The sequence below is a fragment of the Pezoporus wallicus genome, unplaced genomic scaffold (assembly GCF_028554395.1).
Source record: "Pezoporus wallicus isolate ANWC-B61680 ecotype Strahan unplaced genomic scaffold, APGP_CSIRO_Pwel_v1 contig_7073, whole genome shotgun sequence".
Lineage (NCBI taxonomy): Eukaryota > Metazoa > Chordata > Aves > Psittaciformes > Psittacidae > Pezoporus > Pezoporus wallicus.
The window spans coordinates 4,297,825-4,316,458 of record NW_026641326.1 but is presented as its reverse complement, the minus strand read 5'-3'; the positions used below and the strand labels follow the sequence as shown (position 1 = coordinate 4,316,458).

The window sequence follows — 18,634 nt, the reverse complement described above, 5'->3', positions numbered from 1 at the left end:
TTAGGAAATGCTTGTGCTATGCCATGCAAGAATACCAGCAGTATTTATGTCAGCAATGTTAACAAAATGGCCACTTCAAGCAGAAAAACAGTTATAAAACTCATCACACGCCCTTTCTAGACAGAACAGCTTCTGACCTGCCTCACTTCCAGCAGGATGTTCTGAGCAATGAATTCAATAGGTTGTCTAAGAAAAAATACAAGAGATCCTTATGTTCTATGCCATGTGAGAACCTCAAAAAATAATTTTCTCCTCTCAACAGAAAAAGCTACATTTAGCATTCTTAGGAAATCTCTCTTCTCGTATAGATTCAAGAATCTGTCTTAAACCCAAATTCACCTATAGGTGGACACTGACTTTAGGTACCACTGCTCCCCAGGCATGCAGCAGGAGAGAGGTGAGTAATCTCTGCTGTTGGAGAGGACAGGGACAGAAGCAGACACTAAAACTAAGCCACACCTGGCAGGACCTCCTGGCTCACTCTGCAGCCACCTTCAGGGTGCCTGGAGATGAAGCGGGAGCTGGTTTGGTCCCAGTAACATCAGTGGCATGCACAGATAATTTTACAGCTGCTCTAAGTACCTCTTGAACATCCCTGATAATCAAGCTTCATGTCTATGTGTACTATTACAACATGAAGGAGTGAATGGGTTGCAGTATTTCATTTAATCATCTTTATTGTTATATTAGACTCCTGAATAGGCTCTTTCATACACATAAGTCAATTTGAGTTACACAAGATATTGAGCACTGTCTACTCAAAACAGTTATAAAAAGGGAGTCAGTGCAGACAGCCTGTGTTCATGGCTGCGATGCCATTTCATTCTGGTTGCTCACCTCAGCATATAAACCTTTTATTTCTATCCACCACGATCTGAGTGCCTGTCTTTTGAAATGTCTGCTATAAAACCACACAGCAGCCACACAGGAATTAGAAAACTGCTGTGCCTCAGAAAATAATTTTTGTCCACAGTGTTTACACAAATCAGAATGAAATTATTCACCAGAGTTGAAAAGTCAGGACAAGACAGTGCAGTGAACAAAACAGAGCAATATCCCATACCTTTGTGAAGCACAACATCCTCTCTTTATTTGATGCAAAGACAGAACGCTTCTTCCTGGCATGAACTGCACCTCCAGAGGTTATATCCACACATCAGAGAACACAGAAAAGAATATAAAATAAAATTGGAGGAGACAATCAGTGGGATTTTATTTTAAACTTATAGCCTGAAGATCAAAAGGTCAACTTCAAGTTTCCAGCTTTTCTTATAGCAATGATTGGGTGAATTATGCAGCTCTTCTCCAGGGCTAGATCTGGAAGTTAGATACATTCTTTGTTATAATTTGACCTTGCAATAATCTGCCACAATAGGGATTATGGTGTTGTCAGAAGATTATTCTGCACCTGTTTCCATGACATTTGTCCCTCACAGAGGAAGTGTAAATACTGGTGACATCTACCCTCAGTGATGCCTTGTCACTCCTGTTGAGACATAGCTGGGAAGCAAAGAGAAATGAGAAGGAAAAAGATAATGAAGAAATAAAAATAGAAGCAGAAAGTGGAAAGCAGCCTAACTTCCCCCTGCCCTAGCACTCCTGCCAACAAAGGAAAACAGAAAAGGGACACAGGAAATATCAGTACTACTCAGTAAAGAGAAAAACATGTTGGAAACGTACACAGAGAGATGCAGGACTGCCCAGGCATTTATACTAAAGTCATATTAAAAACTATCTCTCTCTGAAATATTGGGAAACCCTGGATAAAACACTCCTGATATAAAGGACTGCTCAGGTTGAACTGGCAATATCAATGGGGAAAAAAGACAGATGAAAAGCAGGCTATTGCAGCTGGATGCTCTGACTGAAGTTAGACATTTCTTAGCGGGAGAGAAAAATAATAACTTTGGAAAAAAACCTGAATAAAGTTAGAAAGTGTTCTCTACAGAATGAGTGAAAGGCTGGTGTCACAAGCACTGAAAGCAGAGCTTGAAACAAGCTTGAAACCCCAGTTTTCAAGCAGTCCAAAGCTCTCCCTCTGGTCGCTGTTAACTTTCCAGTAATCACAAATGGGATGATGTCCTGGGTTCAGCAGTAGCAGTCATGTTTCTCCTCCTTGGTAGCTGGTGCAGTGCAGTGTTTTGACTTTCGGCTCGGGAACAGAGCTGATAGAGATGTTTTGGTTTGGCCAAGGACTTTGTGAGCCTCATGCTCTGCCAGGGAGGAGGGGAAGCCAGGAGGAAGCAGAGACAGGACACCTGACCCAAACTGACCAAAGAGGTATTCCATACCACAGCACGTCATGCCCAGGATGTAACTGGGAGTTAGCCGGAAGGGCTGGGAGACTGCAGGGTTGGAGGAGGTATCGGTCGGAGCTTGGTCGGGCTTGGGGGGCGAGTTATCGGTCAGCGGGTGGTGAGGTGTTGTATTCTCTTCCCTTGTTATTTCCTTTATCATTATTATCATTGGTGGTAGCAGCAGTGATTTGTGTTATACCTTAGTCACTAAACTGTTCTTATCTCAACCCATGGGAGTTGCATTCTTTTAATTCTCCTCTCCGTCCCTCCGAGAGCAGGGGGAGGGCAAGAAAGGGGGGGAAGTGAGCGAACGAATTACCTGACTGGGTTTAAACTAAGACAGATGAAAGGGCCTAAATTATTACCTTTTACTATTTTTATTACCTGTATCTTCATACAGACAAGCTACTCCAGGCTTACAATCCCCTGATATTAAGTTACCTCAGCCCTTAGCTGTTGATGGGAAATGGGAAAACTAACTTTTCAGGGCTGTTATAAAAATCTCGTTTGGTCTCAGCATCACTGATATATACTGCCTTTGGTATAGATCGCACCTGTTACTTTCAGAAAAGGAAATTTTCTATGGAAAAAAAGGTAGTTTTATTTACTGAACAACATAGTCTGCCACAAACAAATCTTTAGCTTAAAAATCTAAGATGGACACCTTTCTTATAACCTGCAGTGTTTTAATCCTGTCGTGGCTTAAGCACAGGCCAAATCCCATTTTACCGAACAGCAATATGAAAAGAAATAAATCTGAGTTTTGTAGCTATGTGACACCAAAATCTCACTGATTTCAGCTAAACACATCACTGTCCCAAATTCCCATTTTTATAAAGACAGGCTGAGATTTGATTTACACGAACATATGCCACTTTTAAAATATTCACCAGTTTTTTATCTTCATTCATTCTGATGCACATATTTAAACAGTTTCCAGTATTTCTGTTTTCTTGGCCAAGCAGAAATATTTATTATACTTGTTAAAGTTTATATTACCCTGTAGCAAAGCAATTTATCATTACTATACATGGGTGACTTTCCTGATTATTAAAATACTGTTAAAGTGAAAACTCTTCAGCTCACCACACTTCTTAATTTATTCTTGTTGTTTAACTTCAATCAGAATATAACTGCAAAATAATACATCTGGTCTAGAAATTGAGACATGGGGTAGATAATCAGAAAGGTAAGGGGGGGGGGGGGGGGGTCCTATTGACAAGGCTGAGTGTATTGCACAGATATGGTCTAGGTTCCCAGACTGTCATCAGGGCCATGAGACCATAAAATGTTGATTTTGCCTCTAGATAGTAGATCTGCTTCAGACTTGCATTAGTAGTGCCATACCCCCTTGGACTGTGGGTGGCACATGCTGAGAAATTCCCAGTGGGAAATACACCTTCAGTAAGTAGTCTTGATATGAACTTTTCCTTTGCTACTTGCCCTCTCAGCTATCTGCTGGAATGGCATTGCCTGGAAAGTTGGTTGCATCCTTGGGAAAATACACTGATCTGATAGAGAAAATATACATATAACTATGTAAGTGCTAAAATTACTTCAGGAAGCACCTCCTATGCTTTACAGAAGCCATCATTCTGTGAAACCTTCTGAAGAAGCATATATATTGCCATCTATATTGCTGTTGAATCTATTCCTGTTCATAGCAAATCATGGTGCGAAGAGGACTACCTTTATAAGCAGCAGCACCTGAAACACTCTGAAGCCTATCAGCAATGCAGAAACACAAGCTCAAAACAGCAATTTCAATAAAGTAAGACACATGATAGGAAGGCCAGCAAAAAAAAGCAAAGGGATGAGTCAGGAAGACTACACTGGAGTCACTGGATTTCAGCTGGTGTTGGACTACTTGAGATACCACCGTATCAGGCTGAAGTGACTGAAACTATATCCCAAAATTAGAGCTTAATTATCAGTTTGTATCATGTTCTCACAGGCATAACAGAGAAGGTGAACATCACCCCTTCTGAGCACAGCACAGGTAATAGGAAAGATAACAAACCATCTTTCTTAATTGTATTCACCTGGCTTAATCTTACAGGTATTCAAAGTCTGAAAATACTACTTCTGAATTAATTTCAGATCAGAATGGAATGAAGTTTGGGAACTGAATGAGCTTCTGCTTATGGCCCTCAGGACAACAATGGTGGACTTTGTCCCAGTTGAACCAGCTGGTATTTTATACTGTCCACTCCTGCACAATAGAAAACTTTCCTCACTGAATCAGGAAGTTAGAGTAGTCGTTTTTAACAATCAGTGAGAGGGACTTCAAGATCCAAGTGTATAAAGAGGAAAAGTATGTAAATGTTCTAGATCTTTTTTCAAATCCAATGAAAATGTTTTGATAGATTCAGATATTCCCATTGAATGTAATAGAAGTGGCAAATTTCCATTGTTGTTTAAAACACCTCCTTCACGTGACTTTTTATAGACTCTGTGACTGTAGAATTTTGCATAGCACATTTCCAACTAGCAGAGCTTACTTATGGCTGAATCATCAACTCCTGTATACAAGGAACTGTGATGGCAATGCTGACAGAGAGCAGCCCATAAAAGCTGCAATGGGTTCTGCTATAAGTTTTGTATAACAGCTCCTTCAGTCTTTGAGGGAATCTTGTAAAATTAAAACATAACAGAATTCAAATGTTTGTAAGCAGATAAGAGCACTGAGCTCATTATGCCTGTGCTTTTCATTCACCAGCAGTTACATTTTTCTCTATCATTTGTTGTCTTTGTAGTGATAACTCACATCAGTTTAGAGCCGTCATGAAATGAGATTTTCAACAAAACATACATTTTAATCTGAATTCACCATGTTTTAAGTAATATCGCTACATCCTTTTTTCTGAAACTGAAACTCAGGTCAAGTTGGCGACTGCTCTTTGCTGACAATAAAAGACTGCACCAATCAGAGTATATGCTTTACTTCTTAATGAGCTGGTTTTTTTTCTGTTTCTTCCTCTGTGTTATCTTAAAATGCAGAAGATGGTAATTTAGTTCAGTATACAGAAAACCCCCTCCAGTAAAAAACACATTCTTCTGAAGCCGTAGCGGCCAATAGCAACTAAAGATCAGTTCTTGGGTGATGTCAAAAACAATGCCTGATAGTAACAAAGCCAGCTGCTTTGATTTATATTGCCTTCCTCTAGCAATACAAGCCAGCATTCTGCTTGCCCTTTTCACTGCAGTTGCACATTAAGCTGAATGCTTTAGAGATTTTCTACAGCAACTCCCAGATCTCCTTCCTAATCAGTATTCGACACATCTTTCCTTTTAGCAGATGCGCTATTTTTTCCCTTTGTTCCAAGATTCATTGTTCTCCATTAACTGCAGTTGCCATTTATTAGTCCAGATGCAGAAATGATCCAGCGACCCCTCATAAGTTGATGTGTTTACACCCACCCACACGTCTGTGCACCAGCATGCAACAGACCTTTGCATCATCATATATTTAAATATATGCACTAAAACTATAGGTTGTTTACATGAGATTTATGATGTTTCTCAAACATACATATGATAATGAAATGAGATTTTGAACTGTTAAAAGTGAACCAGCTTTACAGATAGTTTCTGAAGATGTGCTCTTCTGGGCTTTGAGAATAACATAAAAATACATGGAAGCAGATCCTCAGCTGGTGAAAAATCTTGTTAGAATTAATGTTGTTGTGTTGATTTACACCAGGTAAGAGTGTGATCAATTAAATCTGTGCTGTGAACTATATAATTTTTTAATGAAAATTTAAATGTAATTATGCTAGGCCACAATAGTTATTTTGGAGAGAAAAAAGAGCAAAATTAAATATGGAAACACTAGGAGAAACCATTCTTGAAATACAGACAAATTGGAGTGAGAAATGGAGTGTCTAATATTTAAATATTCAAACTACTGATAATATAAACAGGTGGCAACCATATAATATAAAGTACATTAACTTGGAATTCTGTAGACACTTAGAAGATAGGAAAATAGGATTTCACATCGTATTAGTTCACTGGTCCATGAAATCCTATATCCTTCTTTCAACATTGGCTAGTAGATAATTCTTCAATGGAAGACAATCCTGCCCCTCATAATGGATCTCAGAAATACAAAAAACTGTAACACAGGAGAAGCAGGAAAATAAAACATAAGACAGTCACTGAAAAATTTTTTAAAAGCCAAAAGTAAGAGCTCATAGCTTAAATAACAATAAAATTTTCATTGTCTTAAAATCAAGTTCAGTTGGGTATTAGATAGCTAGAAGTGTGCTGTGCTTTCTACCCTCAGGTCACTAACTCAGCTCATCTACCCCATCAACGCTGCCTAAAATTTATGATCACAGTTCACTTTGTGAATAAAGATGTTTCCACTCCATAAAATCAATGGCATTACTAGCACTCACTCTTCCACTTCTCCTACTGGGGGCAGCAGGGATGACAACTCATTGAAACTCCCTTTGTGACAGTCCCCCCCAAAACAGCACTGAGAGTCAGTATTAGGGAAAAGTTAGGAAGCTAATGTCAAACTCAGCAAATACTGTCTTAGCTACTGCATAAATAAGTCTGGGTTTAAATTAAATTAAATATTGTGGCATATTCTGACAGTTAATATTTGCAGTTGCCAGTGGGTTATGAAAAGAAAATACCCAAACCAAAACAAACGATTCTGCTGTCTTGTTTTCTCACTAGAAACCTCTACTCTTTAAAACAGAATAGACATAACCATCTACTGTGGCACCATCTTTATGCTGGCGACAGCAATACCCTGCTCAGAAGCCCTGGCTTCGTGTATCAGTGACGTCCAAGTGCACATTAGTATCCACATGTCTCAGCTAAATATTACCAAAGGTGATTACGATGACAGGCAGGTGTTACTGCGACCTGGCCTTAAATCAGCCCATCAATTAAAACCGCACCCAGAATCAGGGACTCGCTACACAGAAAACTCTTGCAAAGTCAGATGGGATGAACAACCCAAACCAATGTTACCCATCAGAAAACTCTTTTTATCCTTAATTTCTAAAATCTACCTATCCTTTTTCTGTCCTGAGCAGGTTTCCCTTGTGCCGTCTCTCTCAGGGCACTGATAGCTCCTTTCCAAGCATCTTTCCAGAAAAAGACAAATTACAGCAAGAGCAGAAACTGCTGCTTCACCAACTTAATACCTTCCTAGGTGTCCACCTGCAGGGGGGATGTGCAAACCAAGAGAAGGCAAGAGCTGAGATCTGAACCCTTCAAGGAATTAACACAAGCCTTTACAAAACCCATCAATTTGTTTCTATATGAACCAGCAGAGAACAGAATGAGGAGAAAAGGAAGAAGGGGTTGATCTGGGACTATTACAGATACATTCTGCTTTCTAATGAACATTGACTCAGGCCCATAAAGACATTTCTATAACATATTTTTCCCTTACTATCTTCTTTGAAGTAATTATATTTCAACTCCCTTGCAATTGTTAAGATGGTAACAGACATAGCACTGACAATAGTGCTAAGCTTAAAATGTGCATAGGTGTGAGGTATACATGTCTGTAGAGACAAACAATAGTAAAAGGTAACCAAGAGCAAGGAAGTGAAGTAGTGGGAGAAGGCAGTGTATCGTATGTACAAAAGGAGTTACCATTACACCTGAATTCATGACTTCCAACATTTTGCTTAGTTCAGACTTTTCTGGAAAATTATTTTTTTTTCTTAGAATTTTAATAAAATTCTCAAACCTCCTACTTTTTATTTCTTCTCAGAAAAAAGCTCTTTATTTCTTTTCAATTCCCTGGACTGCAGCTGCCACAGAAAACACTCCCAAGCATTCAGCTTGCCTCCTCTTCCTCTCCTTTTGCCTTCTTCCCACCTGGCAAATGTGCGCAGTCATCACTCAGCCCAGTGAGAAGGGTCTGACTCATCTCCACACATATCAAAAGGTATAGGTCACAACTAGAATCACTGTCTCTCAGTGCGCACATGTGCTTGTCAGGAGGCATCATGGATTCACTGATTCAGCTGCAAGTGAGCAACAGTACTCACTGACCCAGCAAATCCTTTTCTGATCTCTCAGGGGCTCTGTCAGCATCCAGAAATCCCCCCAGGCAGTGCAGTAATATTCCCTCTTCAGTCAGGTCCTAGATTTTTCTCCACTTTTATAAAAACAAACAAAAAAAACAAGGTGTCCTTGAAGTTTAATATAACCACTTCATTGGCTCTGATCCTGGCTTGAGCTGTGCAGAGGAAGAAAATTAAGAACTCCATTTTGTGTGCTTTCTAAAGGTCTGGAGCAACCCACCTGATTTATTTCAGCCCAGGAAATTAAAAATATGGAGAAATACCTTCCTACGTTACAAAGACTTAAAGTTGTCTTTTACTGCCACGGGGCCATGTGCAAAGAGAACACATTGCAAGGCAGATCACATTAATCTCCAGGAAGCTGCTGTAGGCTGCATGATCAGAAACATACAAATAATACCATTTATTGTCATGAGCCTGGGACAGCTCACACCTACTATCCTGAGCAGCGAGGTTATGGATGGAGCTGTATTAGGCCATCCTAAGCTTCTTTGTGTAAGCAGAGCATTGCGCCCATGTCTTCATTGCTTTCTAAGGTGTATTTACATTGACAGATAAGTATGGAGCAAGATCAAAGGATGACAGAAGGGACTGCTCATCCTCCCACTGGGCAGAGACCCCACTGCAGTGCTGCTACCTCGTGCCACACTTGCCTCAGACACAAGTTTGGTTTTCTCCTCTTTCTGAAGAGTGACAGAAGGAAAACCCTCATAGTAGTCAGGGGAAGTGTCCTGATAACCAACACGAATTTTGTACATAAACTGAAAAGACACAGTTATCCTGCTTCCTATTAAAGAGCGTGGTCACTTCTTTCCTTTGTTCCCACATGATTATTTCACTAACAAACATCAGTAAAATTACAATTTACAGCTAAATGATTTCAGAACTGTAAAGTATTCTAAAAGCTGAATTCAGGCAGAAGTTAATGATGCAATAGATCTAAGCAACTAAGCCAGATCTATGCATACGAGGGTGATTGGAAAAAATATAGTCTGATACTTTTTTTAATATACTTTGGATAACAACAGTATGCAGAGCAGAATCATTTAATATATTCAATGATCCATCTTGTCATGTTATGGCTTCATCTGATATGATCTATCACTTAACAGCATGCTATTATGTATATAGAAAAAAACTCTAGCTTGTAATAAATTATCACAGCCTCTATTTATTTTGCAGTGTGTATTTACTGTCACATTTAACCCATGCCAATGTAAGTCCATTTACAAAAACTCAGGTCCATTTCCTAATCTTTGTGAGCTTTTCATAAGCATGACCCATGGGATCTTGTGATACCTTTCCTGGATGGCAAATGTTCAGTACATGACCACTAGACCTGAAGTCTTTATGATATACACTAGCACTAATAAGAACTTTAATCCATCTTCAAATATGATGAGCAAGTCAAATCCTATAGCTACCATGAAAGGAACATAATCTAAGCAGCCCTAATTCCCTCTTCTGTTTTGAAAAGTTTCTTCTATAATGCTTGTTCTACCCTTGAAATAACTACTTGATAAAAAGCTCAAACCTGGATCCTACTTGTAGTTTCCAGAATAAAAATTACTCTTTCACATGGCTTGAAGTTGCATAGTGAAGGGGTTGATCCTGGGAATCACAGATGGACAATCAGGCTGTGATTTTAAGTTCTGAAGATGATCTAAAAATGATAGATCCCACAAAAATGCAATAATAGGGCAGGCACCAAACACTTCCTAATTCATCTAGCAACAAGCTGTTTTCCAGTTCAGGTGCAGATCTAAGCAGAGCTCCATATCAAAACTAAAATCCCTTGCTCTGGTCAAACTGGAATTCCTAAAGAGCTTTTCCTCTCCCATTATAAAACACATATTTTGAGGTTGTTTTATCCCATTTTTCCATACAAATTACATTGGAACAGTAGGACATCATAAAAAAAAAAAAAAAACAAAGTATCCCTGCTAGATTCAGCAACTAAAGTTAAATAGGTTTTTTTTTCTACTTGATCGTAATTGTAATATTTCAGATTCTTTCTATAAAGAGCAGAATTTAATGGCTGTTTATGGATTTTTCACCCCCTTAGAGAATTTCTGCAAAATTCAATTATTTTTGGAGACTGCTTGAGTTTATGTCTCACAGTGATGATGAATTGCCTATTGTATGGCAGACTTAAAAACAATACACGAAAATCAATTCTTTGACAAAAGGAAATACACAGAGAATCCAGGATTGGCACAAACACTGCCTTTGCCCTGAGTAACGATGATCACAAGTATCAAAGACTTTTGTTTAAACATATATATTCAGTGCCAGATACACGCAATTTTCATGTTCAGATGTGACAGTAGTATTTAGGATTACTGACTGCCTAAAGTAAGAATAATATTATGCATCAAATAAGAGCATTAAAAAAAAAAATAAATAACACTGAGAATGGAATTTAAGCAATGCCTTTTATAACCAAGAGGTTTACACCTCAAATCTGTTAATAAAAGTAAAATATTGTACCAACCACAGCAAAAATCCTTCTGTGAAGCTCTGAGATACAGTTGAAGGGAACTTTTCGTTCTGCCCATGAATCTACAAGCAGGTTATATCCCATACTTCGGGTGGAGTAGTATATAAATTGTCAAGAAAAAATATGGTTAGCCTGAAGCTACCAATAAAAATTTTTTGTACTGCCAAATGCTTGGGCTTTGTGAACCAGCTGATCTTCCCCCTCTAAAAGTATTTTTATATTAATCTCATGCTAATCCAATCAAAAAGTATTGTGCTAGTAAAATCTGACTTTGTGTAGTGCTGTAGTTTTACACAGCAAACCTGTTTTACACTCAACTTGCTCTCAACCCTAGACAATCAGATGCTATGGTTTGGGTTTTTTTGCCATAAACTTCTTAGCAACCTTGAACAATCCCAGGATCTTTCATGGGGAGGGATACTGAGCAGCAGCCGTGGAAACACTGCCGTAAGAAAGACATGCAGCATGCTGTCCCTCTGAGAAAGGCTGATAATATTGTCCACAAGAGACCCAGATCTTTGTCTCTAAACTTCATTACGAGGAACACTGGCTCTGAACACAATTTCCTATACAATATCATCAGTGCAAAAGGAATGGCAGAAACATTTAACATTCATCTTGTTGAGAAAGTGGCCGTTGTACCTTTTCTCTGTTGTTGGGCAGATGCAAGCCTATTAGCTAGACGTGTAATTTATCCTGCTTCAGAAGAGCAGTGTGCAAGACAGTACCAGCAGCATAGCCTACATTATCTCCATGTTGCTGCGAGGCAGGTATGACCCTTATCGCCTGCTTGGGGCTGCCTTTTCACTGCTAAAAGTAAAAATACTGAGGAAGCAGGAATGATACATCTCTGTGAAGTAAGACATGCATGGCATACGTTGAAATTAAGGTGCCAGTTTGCCAATTTGAATGGGTGACCTCATGTCAGGCACTTCGAAAAGACTGTTTTCAAAAGGCAATCAACATTTCCTGAGAAAAATCAGTTTCCTGACAAGGGGCTCATGATGAGCACCTCTCAAGGAAGAGCTACCTTGCATGGCTTAGGTGAAGAGATTTGTCAAAAATACCTGGGATTTTTTATTTGAGGATGTCAGCATTTATTACTTTTCTGTTTTTTTCATTATTTCTTATCAGTATTGGCAAGATACTTTCAGTCTAGGAAAAATGTTCCTGTTTTGAATGTCACCCCATGGATCTCCTGCCAAAACACACATGCAATTGTCACTGAAAAGCAAGAAAGTTAAATCTTGAAGCTCTTACTCACTTGCATAGTCTCACTGAATCCAAGCAGTGGGATCAAGCTGCTAATTACATATCCTTGAAAGACATTTTGTTATAATGCTCCTGAATATCTCCACTGAGGAGCCTCCACGACTCTCTTGCATTATAAGAGCTTTGCAATAACTCATGAAAACACTGTAGCTCTGCAGACAATCTGTACAGAGCATGGGGATTTGGTTTTCTTCCTTCCTGCAGAGGTGAACTAAAAGCCACTGCTGAGAGTCTACTGTGCAGTGACCACATTGCTTTCCACCTATTTACAGATGAAACTTTCCCCAGTGGTTTTCACACTGGTGAGTTACAAAAGGGAGGCATTGAGCAAGTCCTACACTCGCCAAAGGTAGAAACAAAAGGTTTCTCACGCTCTGTAGCTGTGACAGAAGTGGGATCAGACCATAAATTGTAGATTAAATCATGTGCATGAATGCATAAAATTCTGGTGATTGTATTAACTCATCATGTCTATGTAAAAGCTGTCTAAACTGCAAAACCATCCTAAAACACCTTCCTAGCACAGACATAGCTCATCGCAGCAAAAAACTTCAGTTTAGGTAGCTTTAGCTGCCCAAATTAAGTTAGTTCTACTAAAGAATAACTTTGTCCATATGAAAACATTTGCCAGTAGAATATACAGGCTGACATGTGTCCACATGTATGTATGACATACCCAATCTCTGACTTCCTTGGGACTTTTAATTGTGTGGTACACAGAATTATAGTTCATGTAAACTCCTACAAGACAGAATGCTAAAATAAAAACACAAATTGCCCACACATAAAAGCATACAGCCTAATGGTGAGGGAAGTCTGCATCAATCCTTGTTTAATTAACAGTGTCAGCAAAGCCCACCTCCACAACACAACAGAAGCAAAGGCAAAGACACTACCTTGGGTAGGAAAGGCAAAAAAAACCCCAAAAACTAAAAAGAAGGGAAAGGAGGTAGAAACAGCAAATATTCTCAACAAGAAGCTGCCTGTGAATAAAAGCATCACCACGTGTGCACAAGTTTGTCTCAGTAGCAGAGTGAATAGCCACAGGATATCAAGAGATCACCTGGCATCAGCAGGCTCATTCAAACCTAAACTCGACTGCTGCATGGTCATAGCTCAACCTAAAGGACCTGATATCTAGAGGCTTGGTCTGGACATAGAAAACATCAATTTTGTTGCAATCTTCTTCCCCACAAAGCCAACAAACAAACACCACCACAAAGCAACAAACCAAACTACCATTTGTGAGACAAAATAGAATACTCTCTATCCTGTTTTAACACACACACACATGAGCCCCCCCGCCAGGCACATTATTTGGGGAAATGAAGACAAATCCTGTCATTGCAAAGTCCACCAGCTGACAATATTTTCTGACAAGCACCTTGAGGGCAGAAATCAGTTAGAGCAGCTAGGCAAGCCTCCTTTGCTATTACTCACCTATGCTGATAAACCATCCTGCCACTAACAATATATAGCTAGTCCTGGACATATTCATAACTATATATTTAAACTGCTTTCATTTATCTTAACTTCTAACTGCAAATGCCATGTCTCTGTCACTTTCTGTAAGACTTCCTAAAAATCAGGACACCTTTGATGTTCGCTGTACTTTTTGTCTAGAGCCATTATTAAGTGCATGTACTTCTTTGCCTTTTCCTAAAATACAGTTACTGAGAAAATGGTTTGTACAGATATAATTATGTGGGTGAGAAAATGCATTGCAATTTAGCTACATTATGACACAGGCTCAGCACCTCCATGTGCTGAAATAGAGAAGATCAAGAGTTATGCTCAAGAGGGGGACAATGTTGTCACCATTCAGCATCATTCCCCTACATTGCCAGGGGCAGACGCATTTCCATACAGCTGGTAACATTAATTAAGGTTGCTTTTTAGGGAATTCCTTAAGGGATCCATACTATCCCCAAAGTTAAGCACTGCATAGGCAGAAACATGCAAACAGAGCAGTTTTTAAATCAGTGAGGCAAACCAGCATCCCACCTATACCAAAATAATAGATAAAAGAGAGAAAAGAAACAAAGCCACAGAGAAAAGAAATATGCAAATCTCGTTCTTTTAGTACCATATTTATCATGCACCTTTATAGTGCACAGAAATGCTTCAGCATCTACTACCGACCTGTTTCAGTCAAATCTTTGATTTGTCTGTTAAATGAATCAGATCATACTTCTGAAAATAACAGTAAAACAGACATCAGTGGGGTCAGGGATTGCCCTACAAACAGGATTCACCCAAGACAGGTAATGGCTTGGGACATTGCCATGCTTCAGTCTGCAACCCTCCACATTTCTTCCTCCTGTTTCTCACAGAGGTTTTGACACTCCCTTATTTTTCAGATGCTCATTGTTCTCATTAATCTCATTTTTGGCAAAAAATTCCCAGCCTGTAGCTAAGGAACTGCTCTCCTGACCTGCCTTCTTCTACTTTCATAGTAATAGAGGGGGGGAAAGGATACATGGAAAAGCAGAGCTGATAAAATCAAATGCCTCTGTTTAGGGTGTTCTAGTTTTCTAAAGCCTTCACCAAGTTTTATGAAAACAAGTATTGCAGATGGGCCATACAGGGCTGGTGGGGTGGAGACATCTGTATAACCTCAGGGCTCCCTCATGCGAACTAGGGCAGAAAAGCATGCTCTGAACTTCAAGACAGCGCTGTGTTCTACTGGGCTTTGCTCTAGCGTGTCCCAGTTTCTTCCTGTTCTTGGAAGCTTGGCTTTTCCACTGGCTTTGTACACACAAGTGAACTAGCTCCCCAACTTCAGGAGGAGTCTGCAGAGACTCATAAACAGTTAGCTGCAGCTGTCATTTTATACAAATGCTTCTTGCGGTGATGAAATGGAAATCCAATGTGTTCCTCATCAAAATCATACTTAATTGTAGCTAATTCCAGTGCTATCAGAGGAAGTGTTTGCATGTTTGCTTATCGCAGCCACACTGGCAGACACTTAAACTGCTTTCCTGTTGATTCCATACTCAGTTCAAAGCTGCCTGCCTTAAAATTCTCCATGGACCACTTCCAGTCATCTTCACAGATCTCGTGCCCATGCTAGGTTTCATTGAAGTCACTGGGAAAATTTCCATTGATTTTAATTGAACAGGCTGTTTAGCTCCCCCCGCCCTGCTCTGGCAATAAAATATTCCAACCAAAAAATTCAAGACCATGTGACTGTGGCTCTCCTATTTTATGGCAAAACTGAAAATCAGCTAATGACCTCTTCAGGTTTTATCACGATTAACAAAGAAGAACCATTTTTATGTGTTTTCCTCTTGAAATGCACACCAGTTGAGTAATTGGTCTGAATGGGACAGTTTTCCAAATTATGCCTCAAGATTGCCTTAAACAGGACTTTTGAAAACCAGATATTTTGCACTATATGTTATACAAGCAGTTTCCTTCTGTGTGTTGATTTCTTTTTTTTCTCAGGGAAAATATAATAATTTCTACACAAACCATATCATGTTTTGAAACAAAATTTCAGTCAGGGAAAATTTGTTCCTATCTATTGCATTACTTCAAAATATGAGCCCCCAGGTTTGTTTGCTGTGCAATGGAGAACTACGGAAAGGTGAAAATAGGCCATTTGCCATGATTCTCACCCTTTTTTAACTGACTGGAAAGGAAAGAACAGTTCAGGGACAGCAGAAGAAGACCTAGCGGGTGACAATGGTGAAAGAGTCTTGATAACTCCCTGAATAATAGTGCCCCAGCACTAGGCATCTCCCAGGGCTGACACTCCTCTCCTGCATTTCCTTCACTCTTGGGAAGGCAGATTCCTTTTCCTTGTCAAATTCTATGAATGTGTTGATTACAGTGTTAACAAAGGTCTGATTCCACTCAAATGCTGTGAGGGAGCCTATTCAGGGTGTGTATTATGGCTGCAGGGTCATACACTAACAGTGAGATTCCTTCCATGGTAATGAAAAGAAATCCACAACAAAAGAAGTCCAGAAAGTTCAAGTCTACCTCAGGTTCACTGGTTTCTGCTCTATTCTTTCATGCTATTCATTTACTCACAATGAAGTCCTGCAGAATTCAAACACATATTCTCTATGCTTCTTCTGTTATACAAAACAAGGTTGATTCAATGAAAGGGAAAAAATAATTAAACAAAAACCCAAAACAAAAAAAATAATTAGAAAGAAAACAAACAAAAAAAACCACCAGCAAAAACAACCCCGAAACAACACAAAACCTCACACCACCCCCCCACACCCCCAAAAAAAACAAAGCCAAGCGGTCTCTTTTGGACTCAAGTATCCTACCACAGAGACTACCCACACCAACAGCTAAGTGAGGTTCAGCAATTACCTGGATTGTTCACAAAATTAAGTCCTAACAACATCACATTCCAAAATTTCTGTCTCTGAGAGAGCAAGAAACACCACCCCTCTGTGTTCGGCCGTGATAAATAGGTTACTTAATAACTGATATTCCCTTCCACCTAACACAGTGTTAATTGAATGGATCCCATTACAATATAAATAGGAAGGACCAGATTAAAAACCACCCAAGCCATGTATAAATGGAGCCAACGATTTTAATGGCAAGAAAATAAAGGCTAGCAATTGTGTGGTGAAGTGCATCAAAATGTTAATTGCTTATAGTCACATGCTTCTAGTAGTGGAGAAGATGATGAAGGTAAGGTGCAGTAAAATGTCTTTTCAGACAGCAGACATTCTAGCCCTTGGCTGTTCTGCAGTGGAAATAGCACAAACATGGAAATGGGTAAACTAAGAAAACCAGTTGTGCAGATTTATGACCTCTACCTTACAGTGAGGCTTAGCAATCTACACAGATCCAAGGTCCTTGCCTACCTACACACCAGATGTGGGATGTGGGAAGTGGATATTAACAATCCAAAAGGATTATTTTTTTGCAGGTGCCTAAGATATTTCAAGAGGTAGTTTTGGAGGCACTAATTTTTAGACAGGCTCTGTCTACACTAAACTCCGTCAAATTATATGCTTTCTGTGATAAATAGGGAACAGCACAGTAGCCAACAATCACCTAAGTCAGAAGAAACTGGAGAATCTAGCCTTAAACACAAGTCCCAGATTATTCTGAAAATTCTTACCTTATAGTCTGCAGACAATATTATTCAGGCATTTTATGAAGAGCTGAACATAGCTACAGCCAAATCCTGGCTTGTCTTCATCTTCACAACTCCAAACCACATCAGTCACCTAATGAATGGCATGAGGGTGTGCTCACGTTGACTCCTCAGCTCCCCAGTGCCCTTTTAAGAAGAGAGGAATGCACTTTTTCCTTGTTTGTGTGTCATTGTTAGGGCTGGGAATTAAATCTCAGTGGTAAAGTATCAACAATGGGTGATGATATCCAAATATGAAAGAACCATGTTTGTCTTTCCAGTTTTAGGAACTGGATGCAGAAGAAATGTCCCCTTTACTGGTGATACAAATCAGGACATAGAAGGAGAATGATTAAAGAAAATACTATGTCATTCCTGATGGAATAATGACTCATACAGCTTCCCTTAATATTAAGAGAGGAAGTACTGATTTTAATCTGATGAATCCCAAAATTACATGAGGCTCTCAAAGTCACACAGAGTAGCCCAGGTGAGACCCTCCTAGCTTTCGTTTCTTACTTGTAACTAAGGAATATCCTCACAAGTGCCATAAAAGGAACTTGGAGGCATGAGAGTCTGGGGAATTTTAAAATGTCAGAAACATGCAAATATTGTGGATTAGTATTCCAAGCAGAGCCATAATTTTCATGTTTGCACTCATTTTAGCATTCCTTTTAAATTAAAGACACAATAGGTAAGCTGGCAGCGTGCAGTTGGTTTAAAGAGTTTAAAACATCCTTATTCAATCTTTTTAACAGAAGCTATTTAGAGCCCTATTTTTGTGCTCTTTCGAAGGTAGTGGGATTTGCTCTGAAAAGTAAATTCAGCAGGAAACCAGCAGGTAATTTGGGTTAATGGGTTTGTGTATTTAAATACAAATAATATGAGTTAATAATATCCCTTCAGATATTTAAACGTACCTTCAGATACAGACATCTAGCTGCGTAGGAAAGATTTACAATGGAACAAAACTGTAATCACCAGGGAATAGGCACAGGAGAAATGTACCACTTAGGAGTGCCCTGAAGTAGACTCTGAGACCATTGCTCCACTCAAATAAATGCAGCTGGGAGTAGATGAAGGATGTAGGGACCTGCACTGCAGTGCCCGCTGCCAGAGGTAAACTCTAGGAGTGCACGAAGGTAATCAAGCATTTGCAAAATACGGGGACAAAAATTCCAGAGGTTGATCAAGTGGGTTTAGATGGGTGGGTTTAGACTCAGCCATCAGCAAACACTAACCACAGGCTGAACTCATGCTGTTCTCTTAGAAACACTCCCTTTCATTTGCAATTTTGGGTCCAATTTCATCTTCAGATGCTGACTGAAATGCAGAGAAATTGGCATTCATCTGATGTATTTTACAGTTTGCTCACCCCTAGAAAGTGCAAGCT

At 39.4% G+C, this 18,634-nt stretch overlaps 1 long non-coding RNA gene across 1 annotated transcript; it reads right to left on the bottom strand.

Moving 5' to 3' along the window:
- Positions 1–1,222: 1,222 nt before the first annotated feature.
- LOC130606520 (uncharacterized) lies at positions 1,223–17,453 on the bottom strand. Its single transcript, XR_008973993.1, has 3 exons — positions 17,227–17,453; positions 1,409–1,500; positions 1,223–1,317 (listed from the first exon to the last, which is right to left on the bottom strand). It is a non-coding gene; the product is annotated as an uncharacterized LOC130606520 (long non-coding RNA).
- Between the last annotated feature and the right edge of the window lie 1,181 nt (positions 17,454–18,634).